Below are 10,233 nucleotides of genomic sequence, written 5' to 3'. Positions count from 1 at the left end.
ACGCGTTTTCAATTCGGGCCCTTGTGTTCAATGTACCATTCGTTGATACTGATTTGAGATATATATATATATAATATATATATATATTTTACTAAAGGCGTCATTAGAGGGACATTTGGAGTGAAAAAATGAGTCATTAAGTAGACATATTAGAAGGACAATATGGTGTCCTCTTAACGTTTTTTACGTTTTATTTCTCATAGAAGGCCCAATTTGTTTATATATCTCTCTATAAATATGTAATTCCACTAAAGGTGTCATTGGAGTGACATTTTGAATGAAAAATGAGTCATTAAGTAGACGTTAGGGTTAGGGTTAGGGTTAGGGTTAGGGTTAGGGTTAGGATTTTTATGATGTCCGCTTAATGTACCATGTAGGGTTATATATATATATAGGTATATAATATCTATTTTTTTAAATTCTAGTTGTAAGCCGACTCATTCACCCTGTGCTGCTGGTCAGATTTCACATACCAATAAAAACATAAATACAAAAATAATAACAGCAAGAAGAAATAATGGGGGAAAAAAAGAAGAAGAAAAAGAAGAAGGACTTCCATCCATATTATAATATCTTAAGTTATCGTGCTTTTCTAATCAAGCAAAAAAGAACCAGAATCTGTCACATACTTTTGTAAAAACAATACCAATAAAAATAATAGAATAACTAAGACAAATTGAAAAATGAAAATCCAGGGTGCAAGTATATGTAAAAATTACAATTTAATAAATGCGTCTCAGGTGGTTCGTCAAATTAAGAAGTCCAATTATACAAGACCGTCCGGTAATTATATTCATAGGGTTTCTGGATTTCAAAAAAATTAATAAGAGCAAGGATCTGAGACTTTCAGAGGGGTAATGTGATACGCAAGTCGGGGATTAAATCGTTCTTAGTGAAATGGATTGGAAGTAATTAAATAGAATTACAAGATAAAGTTTTAATTTTAGTAAATTCTAAAACGGAAATTGAAAAAGATTAATTTGATGAATTTACATTTCAAACAAGAAATGTCAATCAGCTTTGTGCTTAAATGATTACTAAGGGGAAAATAAATCTTTTTAACTTGCGGTTATTATTAAAGACAAACCTGGCACTTTTATTATTTTCATTACGCCTCATTATAATCCATAGAATACAATTCAGGTCACTGCAAACGACTCTTTTATAATCAATAATTTTTAGACATTTTTCAATTACTTGGTGGATTATTCGTTTTACCCTAGTTGGAATATTTCAGTATGTAATGAAATGATTTTGTATTTACAAGCGACTATATATTTATTAGCATGAAAGGATTCTCAAATGCACTTGTCGGCAAATTTCAAATCAATGGGATTTTCTCCTTTTTTTTTTGGGGGGGGGGGTAGCTTTTGGTAATTTTCATACGCCTTTGAGTGCAGAGACGTTTCTCCGGCACGTCTCAGTGTTTTTTTCCTTCAAATTCTCATGTAAACTTTTGTTTTATGTTTTATTCATTGATGAGTCACCGACAGGGGTAGACTGACCAATGAGAGATCGTGGAGTTTGCGAACTGTACGTTGGATTAAAGGCATGTCAGTTTGTTGTATAATGGCCAGCCATTTAAGAAGAATACGAGAAAGCTATCTTTTTTAATGTGAAAATCTGCTTTGAAAATTGATGGAAGAGTCCACTTTCACCAAGCATACCGCCCAGTCACAAATACCAATACAATATCCAGCTCGCCGGAGGCTACAGAAACGGTGGAAACCTTTTGTAAAGGGGGTGTGCACGATTGAAAAAATACTGTGAAGTGGTGTAAAGCCAATCGAGTTTCCAAAGGGAGGAGACACGGGTCGACTGTGCTACCCCTCGCTGATTCGGCAGTTGCTCCTGATTGCATTTCAAACTGTAGAGGGTTAGGTATTAGGGTTCGGGTGCAATTTCAGTTTTAGGTTAGGTTTAGCGCAACTAAAAAGTTGAAATAAGTGCTATTCTGTTTAATTGTTATTTAGTAACGGATGCGCCAGAGCGTTGTTTAAAGTGAAAGGGAAATAACCAAAAGTTCACTTTTTAGGGAAAAAAGGCAAAATACAAAGGGTGAAAAGAAGGTGGATATACAAGATTGAGACACTCTATAGCTACTGCCCCGTTCATAGCGGCCCACGATTTGATGAGGTCCACCAAAAATATCGAGATAAAAAATGTTTAGGCTCTTTTTTATGCTACATCATGAATCAGTGAGAGCAAAATCATAACTATCTGTTACCATATCCTTTGTAGGATTGGAAAACATAATTCGAGGGACAAATGAGGATGATATTACTTAGTTACATCTTGCAAGAGAGTCAATGAATTTCTTGATGTTTGTATGTTGAACAACATCTACCCTCTTATTCATACTCCAACACGTGTAACCAATCATTCTGCTTCCTTGTTAGATAATATTTTGACTAATGATTTAGAAGAAATATTTGCAGGTGTTATCCTCGGTGATGTCAGTGATCACTTTCCAGTTTTTTCAATCTCAAATCTACAGTTACAAATAAAAAAGGAAAATGCTTCTGTTAAACGTGATTTTAATGAAGAAAATTCACAGCTTTTTGTAAATAAAATTATGAATGTATGTTGGTCTGTTGAAAATCATGATGCTAATGAAGCCTATAATGATTTTTTGCAAAAGTTTTTAAACATTTATGAGTCATGCTTTCCAATTAAAAAAGTCAGTTAAAAAGAAATTCAAAAATAAATCATGGTTTAATAAACCACTACGTAAGCTCTGTAATAAAAAATGTTACTTATACAGACGATATGTTAAAAAACCAACTCCAGAAAGACATGAAAAATACAAGAATTTCAGAAATAAGATAACTGAAGAAATTAAAGAAACAAAGAGAGCATATTTTAAAGGTAAATTTCAAAATGCTGCAGGTGATATGAAAAACACATGGAAAATAATCAATGGAGTACTGGGTAGGGGTGTAAAGAAGAAGGTGCTACCAAGTTCAATTCAGTGCAATGATGCAATGATAAATGAGACAGCAGCAATGTGTAATGCTTTTAACAAATACTTTGTAAATATAGGCCATACACTGTCTTCTTCTTTTGTAAATTCTGGGGACTGTATGCAACATGTAATAAAAAATAATTCATCTGCATTTTTTACTCCGTGTACACCAAAAGAAGTTATTAATATTGTTTCTAAACTTAAAAATGGCAAGAGTCCTGGTTTTGATGGAGTGGATATCACATTGGTTAAAAATGTTATTCATATTTTATGTTACCCTTTATGTGATATTATCAATTTATCTTTAAATACTGGTGTTGTCCCAGACAAACTTAAAATTGCAAAGGTTATTCCTATTTATAAAAATGGATCAAATGATAATTTATCAAATTATAGGCCCATATCTATTCTTCCTATTTTTTCAAAGATTTTAGAGAAATGTGTATATAGTCGTGTATATAAATTCTTGGAAAAGTGCGATATTATTACTCCCAAACAATTTGGTTTTCGAGCGGGACACTCTACTTCTTCTGCCATCACTGATTTTATTCATAAAGTTACAAATGCCTTTGATAATAAAGAAATAATGATTGGCCTGTTTTTAGATCTTAGCAAGGCTTTTGATTCTCTTGATCACTCAATATTATTAAAAAAATTGGAATGTTATGGTTTTAGAGGTATTGTACTGGAATGGTTCAAAAGTTATTTAAGTAATCGCAAACAATATGTTGTTCTGGAAAAATGTGAATCACAGACAATGGCGATAAGATGTGGAGTGCCCCAGGGCTCAATTCTTGGGCCATTATTATTTCTTTTATATGTAAATGATATTTGCAATGTTTCAAAAGTGCTAGAACTGATATTATTTGCAGATGACACTAGTGTGTTTATGTCCCATCAAGATATTGTATCTCTTCAAAATATTTTTAATACAGAATTTGCTAAACTGGTTGATTGGTTATATATAAATAAACTTGTAATCAATATTAAAAAAACACACTTCATGATTTTTACTAAAAAACACATTGATGTTACCCAAATAAAGGTTAAAGTTAAGGAATCATTTATTGAACACGTTACGCATTTAACTTTTTTAGGGGTCACAATAGACGATAAATTAAATTGGAAGGAACACACTGGTGTCGTCTGCAATAGATTGGCTAAACATGTTGGTATATTTTATAAATTGAAATTTTTACCTAAAGAAATATTGTTAATTTTGTATAATACATTAATATTACCCCACTTAAATTATTGTATTCTTGTATGGGCATGCTCTAGTATGCAAAATACAAATAGGCTTTTAGTTTTACAAAAGAAAATTATAAGAATTATATCGCACAGCCAATACCTTGCTCATACTTTACCTCTTTTTTACAACCTAAAGTTTTTAAAAGTAAACGATATTTATGTTTATCAATGTGCAATTTTTATGTATCTATGCTTTAAAAAACTTTTACCAAATACTATTTTACAATATTTTCAACTTAATAAGAATATTCATGGCCACCAGACCAGGATTTTAAATAATTTTCATATTCCAGGAGTAAGGACACTAGTTTCCCAAAATACAATTTTTTTCAGGGGTCCAAAAATTTGGAATGACATACCCATAGATATTCGACTGAGTCCATCACTAAATAGTTTTAAAAGAAAATTTAAACTGTACTTGTTAAGACAATACTCAATAGTGCAATAACCTATATTCTTAATGTTCATCAGACAGAAAAGTGTGTGTTTGTGTGTTTGGGAGAGAGTGTATGTGTGAATGCAATTTTTTATTTCCCCTTTTTTTACTTACTTTTTATAACAAATACAAAATTTAAATAATGTACTTAGTTTTTTATACAATTACTGGAGACAGACTTTTATATAAGGCCCAGCCTTCCTGTCTAGTCTCCAAATACTTTCATTAATGTACATGTTTAAAATGTTTTTCCCTTGTCCATCATGTCTTCTCCACTTGTGTTATCCTCACGTTATATATTGATACATGTATTATATTCTAACTTTTATATGTTTGTTTTCCTTGTATATTTTTAATGAAAGTATTGAATAAAGTGAATAAAGTGAACTTGAACCTGAAAGGTGTATTTTGGAATTATTTAAGTATACATAAGCCTATGCAGGGGGGGGGGGGGGGGGGAGGAGAATTTAAAACCACCCCCCCCCCGATAATATTGAAATGACCATGTTTAGGCAGTGAGGTGGTCTCTTCGTGTCTTTTTTTTTTTCTTCCTTTTTTTTACTGTCATATAGGGCCTATATTTAATGACGAAAACTACATAATTATCCACTGATTCAATAAAGTGAGAAAAAACCCTGTCATTTAGCTTGATTACGCAATTGAGAAACCAGGACCCCGTTGCATAAAACTTACCATTGATGGCAGGCGCGTACGCAGGGGGGGGGGGTGTTAGGGGGGGGGTGTTAGGGGGGTTAAACCCCCCCCCCCTTTGGTATTTTTATGTGTGTTAACCCCCCTAAGAAATCCCTAAACCCCCCCCCCCCTTTGGATTTTTAAAAATTTTTTTTTTTAATTATTTAAAAAAAAAAAAAAAAAAAAAAAAATTACCCCCATGACTGACCTAAGAAAGGTGACCTTACCCCCCCCCCCCCCAAGGGAGCAAAATGTCAAATTTTCAAATTTCGAGACCAAAAAAAAAAAAAAAGTGTCCTCTTTTTTGGACTCCCCCCCCCCCCCCCCCAAAAAAAAAAGTGTCCGCTTACCCCCCCCCCCCCCCCCTCCCCCCACTGAGCGACTTTTTGGCCGGCGCGATTTTCAAATTTTCCTGAGTCGTTGCGAAATTTTGGACCCGATTTTAAACCCCCCCCCCCCCCCCCCCTTGAAAAAATCCTGCGTACGCCACTGATTGATGGTAACTATTTCCCATCATGGCAACTACCATGGTAACAGGGCTCAACAGCCAATTAAAATCAAGGTTTCCAAGGTTGTTTCCATTGATGGCAAAGTTACCATCAATGGTAATTTTTGTGCAACGGGGGCACGGGGCCCAGGAAGCTGATATTCGGGCAAGAGTTGGCCCTGTACACTTCTTATGTATGTATTTTATCGCAGTGACCAGGGACGTAATAACATAAATATTTCTGGCCCGCGGGACAAATTAAGAATCTAGCCAATAAAGAGGATCCTTTTCGACATAACAATACCTTTACACGGTTCTATAATAAACTTTTTTGCAACTATGTGTAATGGCCATATTATTAATTTGCAAGCGAGCAAAGTGGGCGAGTGAAAATCGTAAGACCATGGGGTTTGCATGTTTTACAGCTATTTAAATGGCGATGACAACCGGATTTCGTTTTTTAAGGGTATTTTATATCATTTAATATTATTTACATACGTGGACCATATAAAGTTTTCGTATCATCTTCTCTGCAATTATTTTTAATGTAACTTTATGTGATGTCTCGTTGCAACTAATCAGATGTTATTCAATAAAATACCGAAAATGGGTGGGGTCTTAGAGTATGCACAATTCTTTTCTCAGTACAATAATATATGAGACTTTTAAGTTACATCTATGACATCATACTTGATATGATCTCCTTAGCTTAGGCTTAAGTCACAATAGGAGTACGATTGGTGGCCGACTCACGACAAACACCGGTCGGGAATTAGTTGTCGGAGGTCACAGAGAGTTTTTTCGCCAGTTTTTAAAAGGTTGTCAGTGATCTCCGGAGCATATTGGTCGGCTGGAGGTTTACGCTGTTTCATCGAAAACATTTTGCCGACCAAAGTGATTGTGGACAGATCTAAACAAAATCACAAGGTCGAACACACATAGCTTTATAAAGAAAATTCTTTCCACTTAGATCATCTTTTCATTTTACCGTGCCTAAGATGGTTCTATAAACGTCAGATATCTTCTTCTACAGACACTGTATTTCGGGCATTTCATGTACCATAGCCCCCAACAGCTTTACAGGACAGGTGTGAGAGTGAAAGGGAAAGATGAAATCCACCATATTCAGCACTAAATGAGCTCTTAGATTACAACCACTGGATTTATTTGATATTCCTTACGGCTTCAATTTGGTTCTGTCTTTAAGATAATTTCTCAGCTTTAGCTGGTGGTATGCGGGTAAATCTTTTGCTTTATCATAAATATTAATGAACGAACAAAAGTATAATTCCATTCCATTACTTTCTCAAATCCATAATAGATAATGAAAATAACAGGGTTCAGAGAAATTCGCCACTGATTAATGTAAGAGTTTTTCGAAATTAGTTTCGTTTTCATTCACCGGCCTGGATTTATTTTTAATAAACCAAAAATACATTTTTAAAATTTCCAATTTCAATTTACCATCGATAAATAACTTAATGTTTCTCATTTTCAATTTTAGGATGTTAATCGTGACAATTTGAATACCAGAAATGTCTCTTATGAATTTGACATAGCTTTATAAAGAAAATTCTTTCCACTTAGATCATCTTTTCATTTTACCGAGCCTAAGATGGTTCTATAAACGTCAAATATCTTCTTCTCCAGACACTGTATTTCGGGCATTTCATGTACCATAGCCCCCAACAGCTTTACAGGACAGGTGTGAGAGTGAAAGGGAAAGATGAAGTCCTGCATTCTCTGCTGGTTTACAAGACGTCTTTTTGCGATCTTCTTTCTGCTCATCTTTTCTCCTTCAACCAACCATTCTGTCGTAAGTAGCGCCATTTGCCCTGAAGAATGCTATTGCACGTCTTCTGACATCAACTGCTACAACAGGTTGCTGACCACAGTACCGACTACCAATGTTTCGTATAATGCTAGAGAGTTTGTCTTAAGTGCTAATCACCTTACCATCATCGAGGATGATACCTTCTCCTCACTCACTAGCCTCAGGAAATTACGTCTGACCCACAATACTATATATACTTTGAAACCGCTAGCTTTTCGAGGTCTTAATCGTCTTATGGAACTCAGTCTCAATAATAACCGTCTTGTTGATATATCCGCCATTCGTAATCTCCCAACTCTTTCTTTACTCCATCTCGAATCGAATTTCTTACAGAGATTTAAACCAGGAGATTTCCATGGCGTATCCCTTGCTAATACCTTGACTTTGGCGTTATCTTATAACTTCATTGCAAAACTGTCTTCGTTGTCGCCACCTGTAAAATATCTTACAGCCATATCTACTGGCTTGACCCTCTTGATCTTCATCTCATGACTCATGCAGATAAATTGCGCCTGGCAGATTTGAGTGAAAATCACATTCGTATCTTACCGGACCTCGGTAACCTGACTTCGCTAGAAAAGCTGATCCTTACGGGGAATCCGATTCACTTGATCATTTCGTCTAGCCCTCCCAGCAGTTTGTACTATTTAGATATAAAATACGCCGATCTTTCGTTTGTCCCGGTATCCTGGGTTGGCCACATCACTTATTTATATCTTGACGGGAATAAATTCAAATCCATACACGATATTTTTCATAATAAAAGCAGCAACATACTTACGTTGTCGTTGGCAGAAAACCCTCTCCAAGATGTAAAAAACACTCCTCAATCAACAGATACACAAGTGAGTGACATATTTACGATTGACCTGCGTATGATGCCTAATCTTCAAAATCTGATTCTGATCAAGAACAAAATCAAGCAATTACAAATATTGCACAGCGATCTTCTACTCGACAGAATGATGGGCGATCACCCACACAATCTCACCTTCCTGTTTCTTAATCAAAACTCAATTACAGATATGCCATTTCTTAGAATATTCTCTCGTTTAATTGGTCTGATTCTCTCTCACAACGAAATCCAGACGATGGATTGGGGACCCTTTGATCAACACATTAGACTACTGTTCCTAGACCTGTCTAACAATCAACTTCCAATTCTAGAAAATTTCACGCAACTGCTTGCCCTCACAAACTTAGATGTATCTTACAATCGCATACGGATGGTCACGAGGGGAGCATTTAATGGTTCTTTTAACTTGATGGTTTTGAAAATCCGCGGCAACTACCTTACAAGGCTTCCTGACTTATCTCATTTGCCTAAACTTCTTCATCTGGATCTCAGTGAGAATTCCATGGATTGTATCCTTCAAGACGATATAAGTAGCCTGACTAGCGTATTGTATTTGAATGTTGCAAAAAATCACATCACCAATGTTTCGATTCCCATTTACAAAAAAATCCAGGATTTAAACTTGCAAGATAATCTTCTAACAACATTGAATGAAATCGGAAATCCAGAGGTTTTAAACGTTGATGGTAACATGATTTCTAGTTTTCGTTTTAGAAATTGCGATGAGCAACCGTTCACTTCCAAAGCAAGACTATTTAACAAAAGCTCGACAGATTTGCGCCTTCCGATGACTACTAAGGAATTTCATTGTTCATACAACCGCATTTTATCTTTGGAAGAAAATTCGATGTTTATTAATAGGAGTATTCAACAATGTGACACTTTATGTAGGCTGAATACGATTGTCTTAGATTGGAATATGATAAGGTATATCGCCCCCAATGTGTTTAGTTCGTGCAGACTGAGTACTTTATCACTCGAAGGTAATCCAATTCACGTAATTCCCAGTGAGTATGTCACATTTCTATCTACTCTTTATTTATCACACACGAATCTAATAACTACATCACGTTCGTCTACGTTCAAAAGCACATCCCTCAGGAACTTATCCCTGAGCAACATCCCGATGTTTCGACATAACCCCGAAACCCTGAGTTTCGATCTTCCTGCGTTAAAGTCAATATTGCTCCTCTGTAATAATGGTATAGTCAACATTCCTAACGTGACAGCCCCTCTCCTTGCGAATCTGATTTTAAGTAAGAACAGTATTGCGTTTCTACCCCAAGATGTTTTTCTTGGTATTCCGAGGGTCTATCATGTCGACCTGAGTAGCAATCGCATCAAAAGTATCTCTGCCCAGAGTTTTACTTTTTGTATCTTCATCAGAGAGCTCAATCTGGAAAACAACCAGATCCAGCACATCAGTCAGTCAGCGTTCATCAATCAGGGTCATTTCATTCTACGACTGGGAAACAACCATCTCGTATCGATTCTACCGAGTTCTCTACCGTTGCTCTCTCGGACCGTCTATCTTGATCCGAACCCATGGCACTGTGACTGTGAATCAACAGCGCTTAGAAGATGGCTCTTGCTATCGGGCGTCCAGCTGTACCAGTGTATGAAGCCATCGAATTTCAGGAACAGGAGTCTCGTAAGTCTGAGAGAGTCAGAGCTGTGTCCTGGTGAGTTAGGTGACTTTGAATCATCAGGG

The sequence above is a fragment of the Strongylocentrotus purpuratus genome, unplaced genomic scaffold, assembly GCF_000002235.5.
Source record: "Strongylocentrotus purpuratus isolate Spur 01 unplaced genomic scaffold, Spur_5.0 spur5_scaffold_5, whole genome shotgun sequence".
Taxonomy (NCBI): domain Eukaryota; kingdom Metazoa; phylum Echinodermata; class Echinoidea; order Camarodonta; family Strongylocentrotidae; genus Strongylocentrotus; species Strongylocentrotus purpuratus.
This window is presented reverse-complemented; position numbering follows the sequence as displayed.